The sequence below is a fragment of the Bombyx mandarina genome, chromosome 06 (genome assembly GCF_030267445.1).
Source record: "Bombyx mandarina strain Sakado chromosome 06, ASM3026744v2".
Taxonomy (NCBI): Eukaryota; Metazoa; Arthropoda; class Insecta; order Lepidoptera; family Bombycidae; genus Bombyx; species Bombyx mandarina.
In genome coordinates this window covers 10,968,726-10,993,931 of record NC_143213.1, presented here as the reverse complement: position 1 = coordinate 10,993,931, position 25,206 = coordinate 10,968,726, and the positions used below count along the sequence as shown (strand labels likewise).

The window sequence follows — 25,206 nt, the reverse complement described above, 5'->3', positions numbered from 1 at the left end:
ATCATAATATATGTCGATGATATTATGACAAAACTTTGCCTGAAATATTCATAGTGTTTGAATAGTTCAGTAGTTTTATACTTACAAAAAAAGATGTGTGGTGTCGTGGGACACCGGATAGGAACGAAGTCCCTTATTATAAAAATATTAATTTTAAGTTCTGTTCGAGGTATAAAAAAAAGAAAACTGGAGGTTTCGAAACAACCCACAGTCATTCGGTAACGTGCGAACTTATTGTGGTACACTTCATTCACAGTTGTTTGCATAAAAGTAGCTAAACGAACGCTCTGAGATCGTGGTCAATGTATGATAAAAAAATATGTTTTTTTTTTGTACGTTATTACAAAGTTAAGTCGTACACTGTGTGCATTACTAATAAAAATCTTACGTTACTGACGTTTTTTCCCGGTTAGGGTACACCTCCGCAACGTCCCATAAGGAACTTCGTTCCAAAAATTCACGAGCCAGATCAGCAAAACACTACACCTACGTAATTAATTACAAATAATATACGCATTGAAATGTAGTTACCCGCATTGAACTTTCAAATGCGACTTTATCAACTGACAAAGACCGGTCGATGTGCTGTATTCCATTAAAGTCAGCTGTGTTTATTTGTGTCTCAAAATACCACTTACTCGTCAACAAAATATATATACTTCAAATTCAATTAGATATGATGTACAAACGTCATACAAATATCCCGTAACCGGGACTGTGTTCTTAGGTCCTATTATTGAGCTAATGATTGCAGTTATTCAAAGCCTCTGTTGGGTGTCGTTATCAATTGTAAAACTTTAAATATCAAGGACATAGCTTTCTTGTTCGGATTCCCGGACAGTTAAACTTGGCTTATTTATTATTGTCATTTTTATTTTAGTGTTTCCGACATTTTTAACTTTACAGTTTATGTGCACACCAACAACTGCGGTGCTATTTGTCGAAATTTGAAAATTATGCTAAGCCGTATCTATTTTTTTTTATTAAATATTCATTGATATTTACATCTCTTTGTATACAGAAAGAATTATCAGTATCTGAAGGTCTGGCCAGTTCGTTGTACCTGGGCTGTCGTCTTCACGATAACAGATAAGATTTTAACAAGTATTATTAGATAATTGCCAACCATTTACTCGGTTATTTAGTACGGTTTTTTATTACAGTACGTTCGCGTAACATAAGTGAAAATGACTTGTTTTCAGACTTTAAATAACCGTAGAAAATACTAAATTAACATCGTGTTATTTTCGCGAGTGCACTCGACGGTAAATGGGTCGAATGACCACTATTGGCAACGCATTGACGCGTGGCTAGTCCGGTTCGGGGCGTGTCCGTTCGTTTCGATTGTTATGAGAGCGATCCCGCGAACCCAACTCAGATTAGTTGGTCTCTTCGATAAGCACACATAGATCGTAGCACGATTGATGGGGGACCAATTTGCATGGCTGGTCTGTACGTGTGTTTTTCTTTTCGGTCTCAACTCCATGGCGGCTATCTAACAGAATCTGATTAAGTATCATTTGAAGGAAGATAAATTATCTTATACCTTTAAACGAGCAATTCTTGTATATTAATATATATATATAATCTGAATCTCGGAAACGGCTAAAACGATTTTCATAAAATTTGTATACAGGGGATTTCGGGGGCGATAAATCGATCTAGCCACGATTTATTTTCAAAAAATGTTGTCTTATTCGTGTTTTTGATAATCAACTCTTCCCGACATTTATTGGCGAATAATAATACTATTTTTCTTAATTGAGGGTAACTAACCGCTTTAAAGACACAACAAGAAGGCGATATAAAAAAAAAACGAGCAAAGCTCGGTCATCATCTAATATTATTATTAATATACCAGAATTGTTTTCGCGAGATTTCATTTTAATATCTATATCTATACTAATATTATAAAGAGGAAAGATTTGTTTGTTTGTTTGTTTCGAATAGGCTCCGAAACTACTGGACCGATTTGAAAAATTCTTTTTCCATTAGAAGCCGACATTGTCCCTGATGAACATAGGCTACTTTTTTTATTTATTTTTTTTATTTATTTTTTTTGTTTCTTGTGTGTTTTAATGTTTCCGAAGCGAAGCGAGGGCGGGTCGCTAGTTTCAACATAAATAGAAATCAGACCACTGAAAATGCAACCGAGATAAAAAGGCGAACTAGCTTTTAAATTGATCAAAATGCGTACTTTACTAAAAAAGGTTTTTTAAAATATCAAGAATAGGATACCATACGTAATTTCTGTATTTCGGACGCGAAGCGTTTGTATTTTGTAGGGCGGAACAGAATATATTGTCGAAGGGATTGTTATTATTCTAGATGGTAAAACTCATATCCACGGTGTTTCCCGAGCGTTATGACATGTCCTTCTTGAAACCAGGCTTGTGGAGAGAATTAAGCGGTTGGCAGCGGCTTGGTTCTGCCTCTGGCATTGCCGACGTCCATGAGCGACGGTAACCACTTACCATCAGATGGGCCGTATGCTCAAGTGCCTGCTCGGGCAATAAATAAAAAATTCTATACGAAATGATTGTCAAAGCCTATGAGCCCATTCTAAATCAGAGGTGAAGATACGAATATTTAAAAGGGCTTGTAGTGACCTGTTGATGAAAAATTAAAATGTTGGGTGTGAGAATTTTCAGAAATTCCTATTTGTATACTGAATTGAAAATATTTACTAAAGTATAGTCTTTAAAAAAATTAACACACAAAAGTACATGTGTAAACACACAATAATTTAAATTCAGACATCTTCGTTTGTGAAAATCAATCTCCAATTTATTAATTGTAGATTGATTCTCAAAGATAATTAATGAATTATTAAAATCTGTACATAACTTCGTAGTAAAGATTTTCATAATACCTTCGAAGGGGGACTTTGGTTCACTTTGTGTTGTGTATTGGTTATTCCGTTGGGAGTTCTCCAAAGGAATTGTCTATCTGAAGTGTCCTTTGGCGTGGCAATAGCACTCATTTTAGTAGTCGTAGTAGTAGTAGAAAGTTTAGCAATAGAAACACCTACACTCATCAACTCTGATGCTAATCTGCTCTTAAAACCAAAAATATTTATATTTTAAAGTGACAAAACAACTCTTAAGCATTATTCTAGCGGCAACGTAAATTAACGAAATAAAATAAAAATCAAAATATTGCCAGTCGTTAGACGAGGATAAGGTCTACCTGATGATAAATATTCTCCGTCGTGAATCTTATCAATGCGAGGGGTTCAGTCAAACCATTGCCTACTGGAATTAATCGGAACCTATAAATACCGTCAATGTTATTATCATAACACGATTATAAGAAGATATAATTTATTTATGATCACACATAAAATCTAATTCACCAATCTCATAAAAACCAATGTCCAATCATGTTTAGTTATCTCATAAAAATCGATATGTCTATTCTGCACGAGATATTAAATAAATTCATTTCATATTTCCCCTTTGCAGTATCATATCAAATAATTGGGTAATAATTGGGTAACCGATGTTTTGTTTATAGCAAATTATTAAGTATATAAGGTAATGAATGTAACTCAAGAATACTTTTTCTTATATTGAAAAAAGAAAATATTACCAATTGAAAATTTAAAAATATAGTTAAATAATGACATTATTGTATGATATCTTAATGTGACTTTTTTTTTTTTTAATATTGTCAATAAATAAAACTTAAAAAATATGTATGAATAGGCAAAGTTAAAACAGTTGAGCATCGATTTCTCTTCTGTTCGCCTTAGTTATACCGGAATAAAAAAAAAGAAGTAACCGAAAATTAATATTTTCTATCATTTGATTTTTTTTATCATTCAAAATGAATCTTGTGGTATTAGTAATTATAGTCGAGTCTTGATCATGGACCAAAGACTAGTTTTTTTTTTCTCTTTTATCTTTCACAGCCCACCTGGTGTTAAGTGGTTACTGGAGCCCATAGACATTTACAACGTAAATGCGCCACCCACCTTGAGATATAAGTTGTAAGGTCTCAGTATAGTTATAACGGCTGCCCCACCCTTCAAGCCGAAACACATTAATGCTTCACAGCAGAAATAGGTGCTGTGGTGGTACCTACCCGTGCGGACTCACATGAGGTCCTACCACCAGTAAGTTTATCGTATTTCAAGTATAAAAAAGCATTATGTAGTTAAAAATAAAAAATTATTTATATTAGAAGCAAACATACTTTATCCTGTTTAATTTATATATCATAAAAAAAAGCAAGTAAAAATTTTCAAAAATGTGAATTGAAATGTACAATACTCAAATTGTTTGTGCAATCCAATACACATAAGTAAAATTAATACAAATACGAATATAAATGAGAAATGATACAAAACGAAAAATCTGAAATTATTAACTGCATTCGGCTAATAATAGGCGGTGACACTTTTGTATTCACATAGATTGAAGTGACGAGATCCGATGATTACAGCTATCCCTAATCTTAACACTCGAAACCCTTCGAATAAAATTACACGGAAAAGATATTGAAAAAACGTCGTTCATAAAGAGGGAACCGTTTTAAAAAAATATATATTTTTAGGCTCGGTATTAAATTCGAAGCGGCGCCGGAGCAATATCGGAAACTCATTAATAACGCTACAGGGTGTTCGTAATTTCACCGTGACTCAAGCATATTTTCTAAGCGGATCAATTTTAAGGATCATGCCGTTAGGACGATATTGAACGTGACAATTAGTTTTGTACCTGTCCGTTTCAAGTGTAGGTAATTGGGAAATTTACAAAAAAAAAAAAAAACAGTTGTCTGTAAAGTCGGTTTACTGACGATAGATGAACGTGAAAACGTCATAAGAAAATACTGACGGAATGGTTTAATGTTTCAAAAGAAAATTTAAATTTTATTTGTTTGATAGATATTGTCGCTGGTTGCGCGCTCTCGCTTGCACTTCAAGCCTTAAATAGAACGCCTCAGAGTGAGGTAACGCCGCATGAGTCATGTTTTTTCTTGCGTGCAGCCGGCTCCAGCGAATTGTAAGACGTTGTCACGTCAAAAAAATTACAACTATTTTTACTGCTATGTTGAAAGCGTTATCAAAAAACACCTTGACACATAAAGCTAAAGACTCAATTGTTTAGTTATAGTGACTGCTTCATGCCAAAATAAGGAACCTTCAGACACAGCCCACTGAGTTTCTCGCCGGATCTTCTCAGTGGGTCGCGTTGCCGATTCGGTGGTAGATTCTGCGAAGCACGACTCTTGGTAGGGTTCGTGTTAGCATCGTCGTCAGGTTTGAGCCCCGTGAGCTCACCTACTAGTTACGGTTATGCTCTAGGTTAGCTCTCTAGGCTACCGACTTAGGTAGGAAAAAAAAAACCAAAATAAGGTTAGCCACAACCGTGTGGTTTGAGAAAATACCATACATTTTTCTTAGAAGTTTATTGTCTCTAAAAATTCACCTTTTTTATTGCAAGATATAGTTTGTGGATATGATGAAAATTAAAAAGTTAATTAGTAAGCCAGAATAAACTTACAATAAAGCTTTTATCGTTTTCAGCGAATATTTCGCTAATCAACCATGATTCTTAAAATCAACCAACAAACCAACTTTTAATTTTAGTATTTAAACATTTAAAGTAAAATATTTACTATATTTAGAATACTTTATTATTTTTTTATGATTAAACTAAAAAAGTAAATTGAATAATAAAAATCACTAATTTATATAATTAACACTGAAATACATTAATATTTTATGCACCAAAAAGTTTTTAAAATCGACATATTAACTTAATTGTCTTAAATTATTATACTTGTCAAAGCAAAAAAAAAAGTAGTTCTCAATACTTACATTTCTAATGAATATTCTTTATTCATGGAATTACACTTAGATCATAAATAAAAAAACTAAAACAACTTAATTAGGAATAGTTCAATATTTAAACTTATGATCACTGTTTTTCGTAGCGCGCTCTATGCTACGACATTGCTACGCCGTAGGCGACCGTTCCCGGAGGCTTTAACGCTAGACTGACTGTTCGGGCATGTTGTATGCTCGATTCACTTTAGGGAATATACGTACGTCGCAGTATTGAATTCAAATACTGTGTTTCTGTGAAATGCCCAATTTTTCTATTTCGTTTTTGTGATCTATCTAAAAGCTAAATAAAGATACGCTGAAAAATCTAAGCTATAAAAAAAAATTAAAAAAGAAGAAAGAGATTGTTAAGTGAGACGGTTTCAAATTTACTTCGAGCTCGTGACTACAATAAAATAGCTTTTATGAAGATTAGTTTCCAAAGACTGATGTTTTATTGTTGTTTTGTTGATGTATTATTAAAATTTATGGTCCAGAGGATCGCACCGAAACCACAAACTGAACAAAAGAAGTTCAAATTTGCAGCTTTTTTTTTAATGTATCATTTTCTCTAGTAGTTTTTTTGATGAATCTGAAACATAAATATATATAGAAATAACACAATAATTCGAATTCAAAATTAATTCCGAAGTAGTTAGTCATTTACGAAAACGTCTTCATTCAAAACATTGTATACCACGCTTAAGCCAGATATCTCGTACTAAAGTGGGGAGGTGAAACGTAAATTTTACATTGTGTGACCTAGACAGGTAAATGTAATTTTTTTGTTTGCCTTTATGAATATCTAAACGATAAAATTCACTTTTGTAGCTCTCTTCTTTTTTTATTCGAAATTTTCAGTATAAGCGTAACTCGCTTTTTTTGTACTCAATATCATGCATGAGATATTTTTCTAATGGATTTGATGTGAGACGATCATGCCCATCTCATAACGAATGGATATCGACGATTATGGACATCAGTAACGTCAAGACAAGCTGAGCCGCTGACTACCACTAGACTGTCTTGACTCCTTTCAATCCTCGTTTATAAAAAGCCATGTTACAATATTATATTAAAGACTACAATGATATGTAAAGGCAATGTGAGCCAAAACATTTAACAAAAATCATTACGTGTAATTAGTGAATACTGGAACTCTATAATTGACACACGATCGCTAGCCGCTTATGTAAACAGTGTAAATAGCAGAGCTATTTGTTAAATAGATTTGCAAACAATATTATTAAAAACATGTATTAAAAACATAGTAATAATTCTTGTTGACTTTATTATTTGGATTTCACCAAAGAAAACGCATGTGATCTTCTTGAACTGTACTCATAAGTACGTCTCATCTAGTTATCATTGGCAATTGTGAGACATATGGTCGAAGTCTCAATTGGATTGTATAGCAGCTGACGGCTTGGCGGTAGGCAGTGGCTTGGGCATTAGCTTCGCTTTACCCCTGGCATTGTTGACGTCCATGAGTGACGGTAATCATTCATCAGGTAATCATTCATCACGTGGGCCGTATGCTCTTCAGCCTACACGGGCAGTAAAAAAAACCGCGGCTGGGATCAGCAAGATGCTGGTATTTTTCTGCGTGTGGTTATAGTGCAGGGGGTATTACCCTCAGTAAATGCAAGTTGGCGATTGCAATATGCTGGTATAGCACTTAGAATACACTACCGCCAATTCTACAATTAATTCCTTTGTCGCATTTTTCCCATAATCGTAAAAAGAGATGGAGATATGGAGTGGTGCTATTATAGGCCAATCTCGGATTTATGGCTGGTTCACAACGGATACACAGAAAACAGAATAATGGAAACTATCGGCGAGGAGACTGCAAAAGACTTCACCGCTTATGCTAAACCCACATACGAGACAAAAACAATTATTCACACTCTAATATTAAAAATGCTAATTATATAATAAAAGTTATAAAATGTGTGACGTGTTCTACAGGATGTTTGCAGAAATGAAAAAACATCTCATCTTGCGTTGAGGCTTGACTAAAATGTTAAACTAACATCAGCATTCAACAAGCCTAAAACTTAATGTGGACTCGTAATCGGCCAAGTTAGAATACCTTAGGTGAAACAAGTACCATTAATACTGGGTAATTATGTTCCTAGCACTTTCGCGAATTACACCACGATGAAGGAATAATTCATATGATGAATTTTATTGTAAGAATCTTAAGTCATTGAGATAAGCGCTTAACAACAAAGTAGATATAGTAGATAAAAGTAGATAAAACATACTGAATTAGAGAGCCGAACTAAGTTTTAAAATAAACACTTTTATTGTCCTAGTGATTCTGGTTCGGATATTAAATAAAGTAATTAAATTATTATTACAATATATATTATATTATTTATGTAGTTGGTCTTTTTATACGTATGCAAATTTTCTAATTGATCAGACGTTTATTCATTTATTATTAATTAGTTGGTAAAAGTTACTTTGAAAAACTGATTATGATCAAGCTAATAAAATCCCATTAACAACTGCTACCTGTATTTGTGGGGAAGGTTGCTTTGAGATTAGATCATCACTACTGCTGTCTGTTTGTTCATAAGGGTGAATTCAAATCATTGATTCTAAAATGTTATTGATCGTATAGCTTGTGAAACAATTAAATTTCAAAACACATTATTTCAACTACCGGTTCTAAAAAAATTCATATGTACCGAAAAGAATAAACTAACTAGTTTTTTTTTAATTTACTTACCTGTTCTGTTCCGTCAAAGAGCTTTTAAATTTTTAAATTAAAAACCCACAAAATAATTAATTAAGTGGAACGGTCTGAAGAAAACAGCTCATACCCCATCCCTTAATAATGCTTTACTGCACATACGTTCCTTGAAAATAGACCTCTTAACTCTATAGTGAAACTCCGGTAGCAAAGGAAGAAGAGTTTTTTTTTTAAATTTAAATAAGAACTTCCTCAAGGCTCATCGAGGTTAAATTATGATGTCATGCGCTTGAGATAAAAACTTTATAGCAGATACCAAAGAAAACAAATAATAAAATATTCTAGTCAGCTATATTCAAACACAAGAAATAAATGGAAAATGTTTTCGTATTGGTCCACAACAATTGACATAATTATTTTAAAAGCCTTTTAACTTCAAACAACGTGTCGAAGTGGACAGAACGAGCCTTTGTAGTATGCCTTTGAAATTTTTAATCGATATTTGTTACTATTGATAAATTTTACTCGATGTTGAAATGTTGACTCTTTGTTTTATAACAACGGATTTGTGGTGTATCGGTTTTGTTAACTATCTTTGCTGTGGAGCAGTAATGCGTTTCAGTTGGAAGGAATGCGCACTCCTTGTACATGAATTTGAAACTTGAACTCAAGTCTTAGGGTGGGTGCAGGCATTTATGTTGCTAATATGCCTGCCTATAGTCAGGCTCCGGTAACCATTAAGCATCAGGTGGGCCGTGAGCTCGTCCGCCCATATCTTCTTTTTCTCCACCTTATCCCACTAGGTGAGGTCGACACAGCTAATTTTTCTCTTCCATTCTCTTTACATCAGCCGTCATCTCAACAATCACTCCTCTCTCATATCGTCACTCACACACTCCATCCATGTCTTCTTCGGTCGACCTCTTCCCCCCTACCTTGCACTACCATTTCCATACATCTCCTAGTCATATGCATCCTATCTCTACACATCATATCCATACCACGCTAACCGTCCACTTTTTAATTTGTTGATTACCGGGCTCCTTTCACACTTCCAACTATTTAGCTCGTTCGTAGCTCACAGCTCGTCCACCCATTTAGGTAATAAAAAACAGTTAATGTATTTAGTTCTCGAATATAATTAGGGTTACGTTGCTAGTGTCAAAATAAATATGAGATATACGATGATACTTTGAAAATAGCCCATTAAATGTGTTCAATTATTATAACGTATTTTTTTTAAATATACTGCATAATGAAAATCGTGTTATTTAACAGCAACATTTATAATATTTCTTTCCGTTAAATCGATAGCGATTGCTTTATTTAATTAAAAACAATTACCTATTAGACACGTACGCCAAACAATTTGATACTATGCAAATAGTACTATAAATAAATATTTATAGTGAAATAAAATTCTCGTAGCGTTCCCAGTGGAGAGAGGAAGGAAATCAATTGATAAAGTTGGAATACGCCGGATTCCCCTGTAGAGCGATATGTTTTCATTTTGCTTGTCACATCTTGGAGTCGTGACTCTATAAAGTTGGGTGTTAGAAGAAATTTACGTGGAATAGAATTAGTTTGGTTGTATCGTGGTGTTACGCGATTTTGAGACGTACCTCGATGATGTGTTTAACAGCTAATAACAGTTATTCCATAAGAGACTGTCTAAACATGTTTTTTTTGGGGAAGGCTTTAAGAAATTTTATTTTAGATTTTTTATTTATTTCTTAGATCGGTGGACGAACTCACAGCCTACCTCGTGTTAAGTGGTTACTGAAGCCCATAGACATCTACAGCATAAATGTGCCACCCACCTTGAGATATAAGTTCTAAGGTCTCAGTATAGTTACAACGGCTGCCCCAACCTTCAAACCTAAACGCATTACTGCTTCACGGCAGAACTAGGCAGGGCGGTGGTACCTACCCGCGCGGACTCACAAGAGGTCCTACCACTAGTAAAAAATCATCCACTCTGTTTTAACGTTATACCAACCGCGGATCAGACTTCATCCATGTTCCTTGAAAATACAGTATTTACCTAATGGCTCTGGAATTAGCTACTCAAAATTTCGCAGTCGCTACTAAAATATCTTTCTTCGAACAAAGTTTGAGCCGAGTATGTAGCATCACTGAGATCGGACGTATGTATGTATATAAACTGATATGCGACTAAGCTTAATTTAAAAAAAAACACACTCCATACGATACACTCCAAACCCTCAACAGTTGCAACATACAAATTAATTAGCGGTGTAGCATCCTGACCACAAAAATGACCATTTAATGGAAACATGAACAGTTAATGTTGAAAATTTCGGCCGACCGTGGTTAACCTGACCCATCCGCTTAGATTTATAGGGTTTTCATACTAGATTTACGAGTGTCATTTATTATTCAGTATCACGGCCAAAATCACGATTTATGACACACTTTCGGTCGTATCTCGCGAATAAATAAACTATTTTATTGTTAAATCACAACGTATCAATGGTGTGATAAGCCCCCGAGGAACAGAGGTGTCCGAATGTAAATAATTCGGGGCACATTCTCCCGAAACCGAAATATTGATGAGATGGATGAAAATTGAATTTGAAAGTAAATATTTTCTAGTATAACAGAATATTCCCTTGGTGTTTTATGGATGTCACGGTGCATTTTTGTATTTTCTGTCGCGAAGCAGTCATGAGTTTCGACTTAAAGGTTACAATAGTCAATAGGTATAAATACAGTCGTAGAGATCCACGTCATTTTGCATCCTCCCGATCCACTAACGGTGCTTTGAGGTACTTCAAGCACCGGTTATCGTCCTCGTCGAACCCGTCGCTTGCGGCGAAGGACTCGGTGAGTAAATTACCACACAGACACAGCCCACAGAGTTTCTCGCCGGATCTTCTCAGTGGGTCGCGATTCCGATCCGGTAGTAGATTCTGCGAAACACTGCTCTTGCTAGGCCTAGTGTTAGCAACGTCGTCACGTTTGAGCTCCATGAGCTCATCTGCTAGTTCTGTGAATTAAGTAAAACCCCTCGAGGTTAGAACGGGATGGAAAAAAGTAGGGATATACATACAATAGGTCAATTAGTCAATACAACAGAGTGTGATATTTGTAAATTTCGACGGTATCAGATGAGTCATGAGCTCGCTCTTTCATTTCATTTAAATGTAATAATTTAGCTTTGGGATCAAGACTAAAGTCACAAGCATTATACTGAAAACCTCAGTCCTAATCCTAATCAGGGCTAGCGGAGAAAATTCTTGCCAGTTTGGCGAAATACTGTAAACGTCTTTTACTCCATCCAGGGTACACAGAAAAATATTATTTTCAGTAAGTCAATAAATTATTAACATACTTTCTCTGTCTCGATCGCTGAATGTCAATAAAAAAGACTCAGCTCGATGTCCTTGAACCTATGTTACATCACGTCTATTAAAAAATCGGTTGTCTGTAAAGTCGGTTTACTGACGATAGTTGAACGTGACAACGTCATAAGAAAATACGCCTCAGAGCGAGGTAACGCCGCATGAGTCATGTTTTTTCGTGCGTGTAGCCGGCTCCATCGAATTATAAGACGTTGTCACGTCAAAAAATCGATCAAGCTAATGACACTATGTCTGAATCGTGTACATCTATTTCAATAGAATAAGCATCTATTTAGCGGTAAGAGATACCAGTTCTCGCCGGGCAGGCTTCGAGCCCATCACCCTCGTCACCATGCCCAATGTAACAAAAAGTCTGCAATAACATTCAAAATATTTTCCCTGTTCAAATTCGTTTCGGACACTCGTGGTCGGTTAGGTAGAGGACACGACAATGAAATCAGCGATAAAATAATAAAATAAACATTAGACTAAAACTCGTCATAAATATACCAACATGTATTTGTTGTTTTTCTGTAAACGTATTATTTTTTAATTATCATTTGTCTGGAAGATAACGCTTTAGTAATAAGTAATTTAGTATTAAGATTTATAGTATGGAATATTTATAGTATAGAAGATTTATTGTATGGAAGATTTATAGTATATAATTTAGTAATAAGACTTATAGCGCTCGTCGTATTTACCATGGTCTGGTTCTAATAAAATAATAAGTTTTCTAATCTCACTTTTATTATTTCCTGCTTTTTATATTTACCGTTTTCATGGTCACTAACGACTAAGGTACTAGGTAAGGGACATCATTATATTCTACTTCTACTACTACATATCTCTAATAATCTAATGACATTCATTATTTTCTGTAGATCTATAGAATTTTGACGGTAGTTAACATCACATTCAATTGTCGATAGGCACTTACAAGCAGTTTTCGACCGAGAGCTCATAAGTATTTTTATAGCAATAACAAAAATAATTTTCATTGATTCATGGACGAAACGCGAATGCTTGTCCAATATGTCACGAGCCTTACGGGCGGTTAAAGTACGCGAAAAACTTATTCAATATCTCCAAAATGTCAATTTAGAACATCACTTTATATTTTATGGCATATTTTACGGCAACAACGAGGCATTTTTACGGCTAACTTCTTGACATAATTCTGAATATGTGTCGTAAATGAAATGGGTAAAATATGTTTAGGTGAGTGTTCGGAGAGAAACTTAAAAGGTCTGTTCTGAAAGTAAATTATATTTTCTTTTATCTTTAAATTAGAGGCGCGGTCGGATATTCCTTCTTAAAACTTTTCACATTATAATTGCTTCTATTGTTTGGCCGCGGGGAGAATGCGATAGAACAACACCAATCTTAGCGTAAAAATACAATATTTATCCCAAGTCGACATAATTATTTATTTCGTTATAATAATTATTCATGAGTAAGGCATACAAATTCTTTTTACAAAAACTCAAAGCCACATTAAAAGGTACCTTGGCCATTCTTAAATAATTGATGTCAAAATTATGTACTGTCTAGAGTCTTATTTATTTATTTATTTATTTATTCCATTCAATTCAAAAGTCAGGCTTACAGTTTGCACCAAAACGCCTGACTCCTTAACACAAAAAACATTATTAAAATTATTAAGTACTATTATTATGCTAAAAATAACATTATTTTAGAAAAAAGTATTCCCCAGCTATCGGTAAATACGTCAGCATCCTGGACTTCGGACAGAAGTTCGTTTAACAGCGCAATTGCCCTGTCGGTTTGGATGTCGCGGATAGAGTTTGAATTCTCATACATTGACATCTCTTGACGTGAAAACTCCCAGCAGCTAAATGAAGCGGCTCAACTGATGTTGCCGCTGCTATCTTGTGATATTAGGTCTGAAGTTACCGTTGATGACATACACCACCTGTAAAATGCTGGTGATGGTAGTTAAATAGTGAGAAGTTTGTACATAGGTCATGAAAAACCAAAAGGCTTTATGCCAAAAAAAAACTTTTTTGCCTGTCTCGAATAATAGCAAGTATCAAAAAAAAAAAACAAATTGGAACGTCTATTAAGAACAAAATATTTGAATTCAGGGTAAGTTTTTTAAGAAGCAAACGTAATTTGTTATTTCAAAAGATGTCAAAGACAAGGCGTACAACTACTGTAGAGCCTTGTTTTTTTTTTTAGCTAGTTGCGTGTTTCTGTCTTTATAATTATTTTTAATATTAAATATATTTAAGCAAACAATATTTCTAAGCAACGAATAAATAAAGCGAATGAAAACGCTTGTAAGCTTAACATCGAAACTCGGCTCTTGAATTAATGTACTTATTTGTTGAGTGACTTTATGTATTCAATAACTTAGGAAAATCGAAAATGTAGGAATTCTTCAAATAAAAACCGGGCCTCTATTGAGGAGTACTCAACAAATTACAGCTGAACTGTGTGAATATACATGTTTCATTTCGGGTCCCTGTGACAGTTTCAAGAATTTTGTTGGCTAGCTTCTTTTATTGAAAAATCTGTATATCTATCTCTATCTATCTATCTATCTATCTATATATATAAAAATGAATTGCCGTTTTTTTATTATTTTTTTATTGCCCTTGTAGGCAGACGAGCATACGGCCCACCTGATGGTGAGTGGTTACCGTCGCCCATGGACTTCAGCAATGCCAGGGGCAGAGCCAAGCCGCTGCCTACCGCTTAATACTCTCCACAAGCCTCATTTGAAGAAGGACATGTCATAGCGCTCGGGAAACACCGTGGAGGGGAGCTCATTCCATAGCCGGATGGTACGTGGCAAAAAAGACCTCTGGAAACGCACTGTGGATGACCGCAGTGGCTCCAAGTAGTATGGATGAACTCTACTCCGGTGGCGGGAGGTGCGATGGTAAAAACGAGATGCCGGTATCATCTCGAACAATTCCTCAGAGCACTCCCCATGGAACATACGGTACAAAATACAGAGGGAACCGAAGTCCCTCCGCAGACCCAGAGGTTCCAAACGATCCGAGAGATCGTTCGTTAGTCTAGCTAAACCTCGGGAATGGCTGACTGATTTGGCTAATTTTGGTCTTGAATTATTTGTGGAAGTCCAGAGAAGGTTTAAAAGGTAGATAAATATGAAAATGCTCGGAATTAAATGAAAATAACAATTTTGTTTTTCCTTTGATGTGTCCCCCGTCGGACGGATTCCTTTTGTTTGTTTTAAGTTTATTTTATACAAAAGTTTAGGTATTTTATTTATCGATTGAGGCACTACGAAGTTTGCCGGGCAGCTAGTCATAAATAAAATTTGACAAGATCTTCGGTTGATAGGTCCAGATCAAATGGATTTAATCTCTAGTATAAAAGACGGTATTTGTGGGCCATCGAAAACTTGGGAGACTCTCGAGTGATAGACTACGGTTGGATAATGCTAGAAATTCATTTATGGTCTATGTGGTATGGAAATGTTGTGGCCTTGTGATGTTAGCTTAGAATAACACCATCCAATATCTTCTCGTGGGTGCTGTCAATGCGACTTTGTTGTACGGGAAAATGGACAAGGACGTGAGGTATTTTTCAGTATAATGCAAATGAAAACCGGTAGTTACTGGTTTTAGAATATGTTTGTAAACCCACACAGATCAGCATTAACATCAGGCATATTTCTACTTTGTACAACACTGCAATTTTTATTACGCTACTTATTCATAGATTGCGCCATTTTGAGAAGGCGGCACGACATGAGAACCCTCTCATCGTAGCCGCTGGAAATTACATACCCGACCCAGTAGACCGAATGGTAAACCGTCGACGTCGCCCAAAGCACGTCATTACGGATCCTCCTGATCCATTAACGGTGCTTTTAGGCACCACAAGCACCGGTCACCGTCCTCGTCGAACCCGTCGCTTGCGACGAAGGGCTCGACGAGCGAACTAACCCATAGACACAGCCCACTGAGTTTCTCGCCGGATCTTCTCAGTGGGTCGCGTTTCCGATCCGGTGGTAGATTCTGCGAAGCACTGCTCTTGCTAGGGTCAGTGTTAGCAACTCTCCGGTTGAGCCCCGCGAGCTCACCTACTAACGTTAGGGTGAAGCTGAAATAGCCTCTCAAGGCTATCAGCATAGGTAGGGAAAAAAAAAAAAAAATTCATAGATTTAAAAAAAAAGTAAAATTTGTGAAAATAAGATCGCAGTGTAGTTTTTTTCGGCCTATAAGTCTTTATAGGCTATATATTATAAGGCTTCTATAGACCTGTAAATTAATTGATGTAAAAAAAATTCAGCTTATATCTCCATATTACAGATGCACCAAAGTGAAATCATAAAAAAACTATGAATTAAATTAAATGGTAATAGTTTGATTTGAATTCCTCTGTGACTTCTAGATTATCAGCTTCTGAGAGAAACGCACTGTTCACTTAACAAAGCATGCGATAATCGATAAAATCAAAGTATTAGACATTATCTCGCAAATGTCTTATGATAACGGATCTCGTTGTGTCACAGGCGAATCTCCGTAGAATCGCCAATTAGTCTGAGTGAAAAGTATACTTTTCAATTGAACGAGCTTTCCGAACTTGGTCTCCACTTTATTAAAATTAACTTTGACGCTTGGACGTTTTTCGGCCGACGTCTAATTATCAGATTACGCCGTGGACATCTGAGCTTGGAAATTATATAAAAATATTAGTGAAATTTTCTTTGCGTTTTTTTTTACGATAATCTATAACGTCATCAAGGCCCGTACCCGATCGAGAATTGACGCATTTAAAATGTGGTGTTGGCGCAAAATGTTGGGCGTATCATGGACGGAGCGCCGTACAAATGTGTCAATTCTCTCGGAACTAAACGTCAAGACCCGTCTATCTACGATCTGTACGCAGCGTCTCCTCAAGTACTTCGGACACGTGGCCCGACAAAATCCTGAGAACTTGGAAAAATTAATAGTTGTAGGTCACGTGGAAGGAAAGAGAAGTCGAGGAAGATTGCCAACCAGGTGGACGGACATTGTCAAGGAGGCCACAAACACCAGCGTCCCGGGCGCCATTAAGCAGGCCGAATGCAGGCAACATTGGAAGAAGCTGGTGCAAAAATTGGCCCAAGGTGGTCACGACCCTCAATAATGAGGAAACGACAAAAAAGAAGAAAAAGACAACATCATTTCCCAAAATAAAATTACTGCCTTCAACTTGGAGTTAGAAGATATTCTGATTTAAGTCTAAATGCACAAACAAATCATTTTTTACTTTTGAATCTTAATTGAGTGTTTTTTTCAGAAGTAACGATTGCTGGCTGCCCTAATGCCTTTCCAGTTTCACCAGGATAAGTTGGTGAGCACGGGCTCAGCCAGAAAAGCCAGAGAATCCAGTATAATTTGCTAACAGCTGCTCAAATACCTCCGAAGGAGACCTAACAGCTCAAGGGCAGCTACTTCGCAAATACATCTATTACTAGATGGGAATCGCGACCCGCTGAGACGATCCGGCGAAAAACTCAGCTGGCTGATGTATGACTTAAATGAATGTAATTACTGTTTTCAAACTTATTTATGAATTATGTCGGGCGTGTTAGATACCAGATGCATTGTGATCGAGATGCGTATGCGGCTATGTCAAGCTTTTCAACTTTTGTAGGAAGAAAATACATGTTCACAAAATACTTCTAGGGTGAAGAAATATTTTCGTAAAAAAAATTCGAAAAAATAAAATCTGTAACTTTCACTATCCTGTTTGTTTGTTGAAAAGCAATCATTTTATAAGGCTTATTGTAAATTCGTGCGTACGGGTAGATATTCTTTATTGCTAAGATGAGTGTACGAGCTCACGATCCATCTGAAAAGTGGTAATCAGAGTCAATTTATTAAAATATTTGCTGGTTTGATTTTTCTTACCCGAACTTAATCCTTAGCCGTGGTTAAGTACGTATTTCATAAGAAAAATTGGTATCTTTCTGCAGGATTCGAACACCAGCATAGTCGCTTCGCTCAATTCAAATACAGCGGGTCTCTTATCCTTCCCACTACCTATGGGTACTACTACCATATCGCCTATTTCAGTCACGGAGCTGTCATGCATTCCAGATTATTGAGGCTTCATTTTTTGTCTCAAGACAGGAATGACATTCAACTTATAATGACTATAGGCCTCCTTGATATAACAGTGGACGAGCCGTAAACTCGTTTGCCCATCAGTGCAATAAATAAATAAATAAGTAAAAAACGGGGTCACATTTTAAGGTCGGTACAGTGGTGCTGGACATAATTGAAATATCCACATCTTGGGTAGCGACATTCATACTGTGAGGTCTATTGGGTTCTGTAACCAACTAACACCATCAGTCATCTATCTACCAGTTAAAAGCAAAAACAATTCTCACGATTGAGTAAACACATCATGATGACGATATCCCCTAAAAAAATACTTTTACGATTTAATATCGCGATTATTTACATAATTTTACTATTTCCAACGTTTCGAACAGCTTACAATTTTTGGTGTCACCTACAAACGTTCGTTTTCATTAAAACATCATTATCAGCTTTGTGACGTCCACTGGTGGACACAGCCCTTAACAAAGCTTCGCTGCGACCGGTTCTGAACTGCTTGCATGCAGTGTGTTCTCGCAATCTAAAAAATACGTCGGTCTAATTAGTTAAAGATACTTAAGCTGGGTTTTTTGGTGGGCTGAGTGAAAAACATTGGCATGTAGATTTGAAATTGAAGCGTTCAAAACGTAAAAGACTCAATGAGCCCCTCGATCATCATAATTTATGTTAAACGTGGATCGCGATCAAATTTCCATACTACAAAATCTGCATCACTAAAGATGAATTTATGAACTTCGAAATTCATGTTTCGTGTAAATATTCAAATTTTCACAACGCTCCATTTGGGAGGTCAAAGAGTAATTTATGTTAATACTAAACTATGAATGGCTGAAATTATGTGAAAATGTTTTATGGGAAACTTTACGATGTATTCGACTCAACTTGGGCGACGTAAGTTTTGAAAGAGGACATTAATTTTACAGAATTTCACGAGATTATTACGATTTCAGTTCAAAAACAAACACGCTGTAGTTTAATTTATGATAAAGCTGTTTTAAAAATAATAAACTTAGAATTTAAAAAAAATAGTTTAATAAAATTAGTTAAATAATAATATTAGTTACTGTAAGTACCGTAGTAGTTACTGTAATGACTAATCATTGAGTGATTCTGTCGATTAAAGAAACAAATAATGAAACCTGTAATACACACACACAAATAGACAATGAAATCTTTATAATAAGATAACCTTTCAATAGCTTAATTTTTCGATCATGTTTTTTTTGTATCACTGGTAGATTAATTTTAGATCAAAACTTGTCGACAAATAAATACGGTTATTACAAAATAGCTAGGCAAGAATAAATTAATAGACCATTAATCAAACAGTCACTACGGCTTTTAATCAGTGGATACTAATAAGTCATCCACTGCCAGTAAATATTTTTCAACAGCTCGTGCTGTGGTATCAATTTTTATCTTATTTTCTTAACTGCCTTCTATATATTTTATATTATATAAAAGTAATAAGGCAATGAACACATGGCCACTACTCCAATGCACATAACACGATCATAATTTCTATTTCAGCTCTTGAATTAACTGCAGTTTTTGTTTAGGTTCCGTCTGCTCGTTTGCTTACAAGAATAAACAACGAATTTTCCTAATTTATCACATTAGTAGCGAAGCCTTTGTATGATGAAACCCCAGCAACGTTATTACGACCTCTTATTTCTTCGTTTTACACAATTCGCGGCCGTGTAAAGGCCCGCGAAATTGTTTTACATAAAAACGGAACATTTAAATTTGTGAATTTGTGGTGAATAAGTGGCTGTCCGTAAAGAAAAATCCTTGATATTTTGTGTCATTTGATAGAAGAATGGCGCTTTACAAGCTCCAAGCAACATAATTGCCTTTGTAAGTGTGGCTTTGTATCGTAAGTGGCTTTTTGGGGCAAGATCTAGATAATAATTGCATATAATAAAACATCAAATTTGTATACAATGCGTAGAAATAACAGTCATTTAAGTCAACTCATATACATAGTTTTAATATCGCGTTTATTTTCTACATTTAATAATTTACGACATTTCGAAGTTTTTATTTTTAGGTCTAAGACCACGAATCGGATTTTCAAATTAAAATCGTTTTGGATTATGTTCAGGGGTAGCAGAAACTGAGAGGAATATTTCAAGTACCAACAAATATCTCTCTTTACTTTTCCCTAAACTCGATAGTTGAGGAATTGTTGTTAGAAGCCTACTGTTTGAATGGTTTTTTATTGCTCAAATGGATAAGCTAGCCCTGTTATCTGGTTTAAAATGGTTATCGGGGTCCATAGACATTTCCACGTGAAACCCATCTTAAGACATCAGGTCTGCATCTCAATTGTATAGTATAGCGACAGTTTGAACCTTCAAACCGGAACTCATGACTCCTTCGCAGCACAAATATGCAAGCTCGAGACTGCTCTACCCGCTGCCAGTAATGAAAGCTTCTTTGCAACTTTAAAACTCCCTAACCATAGGATTTTTATGCGTAGCTGTACGTGCTAAAACTGTTACCATCTCATTACGTCTTCATAAAATATACTATCGATTGTTTTTTAATTCACAATCCTCACTGGTGAACTCACCTTGACCAGGTTCTCGATTCAGAGTTCCCATTTGTATTCCCAGTCAACGTCGTCATCTTTCTTTTGGATATTGGCTATCGAAGAATGCAATTAATATCCATTCCCTTACTTTTGTGTCGCCAAAATATTTTTCTATATTTATTTATAAGGTATGATCGACCGTAATACTTTTGATATTAGACCCCTATACTATAAGTATATATGCCACTAACTTACTTTGGTTAATAAATATTAAACAAATACAAATTCATTTAATTTTAATTGTTTATGTATGAGTATAATGGTGGTAAGTTCGCTCATTAAAATATATTGCTTCACTTAACACCGCAAATGATGCTAGATATTAATTAACAAGTGCTGAAGTACAAATATGGAAACCTTCATTAAAATTTTAATTACCTAAGTCACTAGACTCTTGACTTTACCGTGGTCGCATAACGCGTCCCATATATACAGTTAATGGTCTACGTCTTATCGATGTGTTTTGTACTTTGGTGGGAGAATGTTGAAGATAGTATTTTTTATTTAACTTAAGACTTAGAACTCATGTCTCAAGGTCAGTGGAGACATTTGCGTTGTCTTTGGGTTCCGGTAACCGCTTATAACCAAGCGGGCCGTGAACTCGTCCACCACCATGATATCAACAGTCTCACCCTTCAACTGGAACGAATGACCGCTTCGAGACAAGAATATACAGAATGGCAATACCTACCCGTACAGCCTTGCGCTCTTTCACAATTAAATTCCATTTGCCGATTAATTGCGGTACATAGGCATAATGCCCAGATAACACTGAAAAGTTTATCAGTGTACAAATATTTTTCCATTGCTATAGTTGGGTAAAATATCTCATTCAATCTTATTCCATACCGGAGGTGAATGCATACCGCTGTCTAAGTTCAGAACATTGAAATCTCAAATTTGAAGCCCAAACACGTGGAATTCTTCAAACATTCATATTTGAACCTGATGTAGATTTGTAAAGTTCTGAGCTTCTGTAAATGAATTACTAAAATACGTGCATTTATATAGGACAGGGAAATCAACTGTAAGCGGAACCATTAAAAAAAGATGATAAATCGAGCCTTAGATAAAAAACAGTTCGGGGCCTGTCACAAATTAAATGACCTCATAATTTTGAAGGCGCGATAATATTCCACGGGTATTCGGAACTCGCGGTCGGAGCCGGCGATTTTATGATAATACGAACGATGATAATCGATTGCTGGTTTTCTTCGGTCATTGTGTTTTTTTGGCGTTCAATAGAAGTTTAAAAAAAAATATATAACTAGTCAGGTCATAAGTATTGTCACACAGTAAAAACTTTTCTTTTAGAATGCTGGCCACAAAAAAGTTTATTGAATTCGAATTTCCAATTGTTCATGAAAATAAAAATGTATACTTTTAGAATTTTACTCATTCTTAAATATGGAGTGGACGCTTAAAGAAGACCGTGTTGCAGTTATTGCGTTGCATCGTTGCGGTTACGCGCCAATTCAAATTTTTAACATACTGAAAATTTTTGAATATAACCAAAAGATTCGTTTATCGTACCATCAAACGATACAATGAAGACTCTAGTGTAGATGACAGGTCAAGAAGTGGTCGCCCTCGGTCTGTTAGGACTCCAGCAGTGATAAAAGCTGTGAAGGCGCGAATTCAAATAAATCCCAAACGTAAGCAGAAACTGTTGGCCCTTCAGATGGGGTTAAGCAGAACCACGGTGAAAAGGGTGTTAAATGAAGACTTAGGGCTTCGGGCATATCGAAGAAAAACAGGACATCGTTTGAATGCTCGTCTAATGGACCTGAGACTGAAGAGGTGCCGCGTTTTGTTCAAGCGGTACGCGGGAAAAAAATATCGGGAAATTCTTTTTTCAGATGACAAATTTTTTACCGTAGATGAGAGCTACAACAAACAAAATGATAAGGTGTACGCACACTGTAGTGAAGAAGCGAGCAACCGTATTCCGCGTGTCCAACGAGGTCATTTTCCATCCTCGCTCATGGTATGGTTGGGAGTTTCTTATTGGGGCTTAACAGAGGTACATTTTTGTGAGAAAGGTGTAAAAACGAATGCAGTTGTGTATCAAAATACAGTCCTGACGAACTTTGTAGAACCTATTTCTCATACCATGTTCAATAACAGGCACTGGGTATTCCAACAAGATTCTGCGCCAGCTCATAGAGCGAAGAGCAAACAAGACTGGCTGGCGGCGTGTGAAATCGACTTCATCCGGCACGAAGACTGGCCCCCCTCCAGTCCAGATTTGAATCCGTTAGATTACAAGATATGGCAACACTTGGAGGAAAAGGCGTGCTCAAAGCCTCATCCCAATTTGGAGTCACTCAAGACATCCTTGATTAAGGCAGCCGCCGATATTGACATGGACCTCGTTCGTGCTGCGATAGACGACTGGCCGCGCAGATTGAAGGCCTGTATTCAAAATCACGGAGGTCATTTTGAATAAACTTTAGTGTCATAAGAATCTATGTTTTGTTAAGTAAATTTTGGTATATGAATGATTACATAATGAATAAACTTGTTTCAATTATTTTACATTAAACATGTGACAGCATTTATGACCTGACTAGGTATAAGTAAGAAGACCGGTACTTTTTGGTTAATTCACACTGGCACACTAGTTTTATTTTAAAATAAGAAAATATAAATGACAGATATAAGATTTATTGTTTAATTTAAGTTTTATTGTTTAACTAAATATCCATTAGATTTCACCATACCATCCCACATATACATATCACTATTTGGAATTAATATTAGTTTAAATCGATCAAAAACAACAAACGCATTGTTTGAATTAACATAATAATAATAGTTACGCGATGGAATAATGACGTTTTGTAGTTTAAAAATAAAACGAGATTTTTTATTTTGCTTTATTACTGATTTAGAGTGTATTCTCGGTACGCACGGGTACTGACTACCCACCTACCTGTTTTTACCGTGAAGAACAAATTTGTTTCGGTTTGATGAGTGGAAAAGCCATTATACCATATAGTTGAAATTATCACTTCGTATGTCAAAATAGGTATTCATGTTGTGTTGTCTTTTTTTTTTGAGAGTGGTGGGCTACTTTTGTCCTGCAGGCCTTTTGAGTCTCACCAGGACAGGAGGGGTTGTGTTATCTTTGAGCTTCAGTAAAAATTCCTTGCCTCTTGTACATTAACATGTAACTTGTTAGTCTAATGAAAAAAAAAATATATGTCTTGAAACGTTCTGGTAAATCTGCCATTGTTAAAATCCATGCAAAAATGTCAAAATGTTAAAAAAAAACTTGAAGCAATTAAGACACTTGATGATCATTTAGCAGAGAACCTAAAGAACTTTTTTAATAAAATCCACTTGCCCTTTCCTGTGGAGGTATAAATTTGGATAGGGCGCCCCTTGTTCGGTAGCAGAATTTGCGTTAGCCAAGGACGAAAGAGTTTAGCATAATTAAAAGGTTTTCGTCTAAGTGTTGTTAAGTTTTTGTTTAATCCAGACTTTATTTGTATTTAGTTAAGCCGTTTAAAAGTTTGTTTTCGCGATTATTGTACTTTCAGAATTCTGCTCTCATTCGTTTGGATTTTTTTTTTCCTGTGGACTTATTTTCATTGTGTATCTGTGCAGTTATATGAAGAAAAAAAAATGCCCTCAATAAATATAAACTAGCACGATGAGCAATCTTACAATGTCGATTGGGGTTCAAAGAGGTTCAATGTTTCCGTTCGGTATTTGAAATTGAAAATGAAAAAGAAGATATATTTTTGAAAAAAAAAAAGATATTTTGAATTTTCTTAGACGATTACCCAGGAAAGTATAGATAATTTTGTATTTACAACCTTTTTTATTAATGTCATTATCGTCATCTTGTATTAAGGGGCAACGTATATGTCACCATCCATCTTCAAGCCGATACTGCTATATGATAGTCGTTTTATTACTAAAGCTATGTTCTACTACGAAATCCATGTTTAATAATACTTTTTTTGGCGTAAAAAGAAAGAATGGCGGTATACTCGTGTGCACATATTATCACAAAAACGTAAAAATTAAACTAGTGATTCATGAGCTCCCCGAGACCACGTTTGTCGCAAGCTACACGTAAATAAGTTCTTAAACTTTAAAGTTCAAAGTGCGAAGTTAATTAACGAACTAACAAAAGGTCATTCCGAGACATCGTATACATAAATTTTCCGGCTAGTAATAAACTATTTGCTTAACGTACTAAGTAAACATTATGTACATTAATTGTTTCATAGCTTTGAGTGTAAGGCAGCGGGGCAATGGACGGCCGATATTTATGGCCGTCGTAAAACTGAATGTAGTGCCAACATGCCGAATACTCGAAACAGAGTTTGTAAAACTTTTAATAACTTAGATTAGTTCTCTAGAATTATTTATCGTTTTCCTCTATCTTATTGTAACGTTCATGTTATTTTTGTTTTGCGTTATATTTGAATTCCAATGAATCCATTCATGATGACATGATGAAACTACTCATGATGATATGGTATTGAAAGGCTGTCAGTTTTCCTTAACAGACGGCATTACTACGGCCACAATATAGCCGCTTCCGTTTAAGTTTAATTAATGTAAAACAAATTTTATTTTTA

At 35.6% G+C, this 25,206-nt stretch overlaps 1 protein-coding gene across 1 annotated transcript in view; it reads right to left on the bottom strand.

Annotated features, from left to right (window-relative positions):
• The window catches only part of LOC114247935 (suppressor of lurcher protein 1), a 91,690-nt gene extending 85,610 nt beyond the window's left edge, over window positions 1-6,080 (bottom strand). Inside the window, exon 1 of the mRNA XM_089728136.1 lies at window positions 5,825-6,080. The gene's annotated coding sequence lies outside the window, so the exon portion shown is untranslated. The remainder of the gene's footprint in view (window positions 1-5,824) is intronic.
• Between the last annotated feature and the right edge of the window lie 19,126 nt (window positions 6,081-25,206).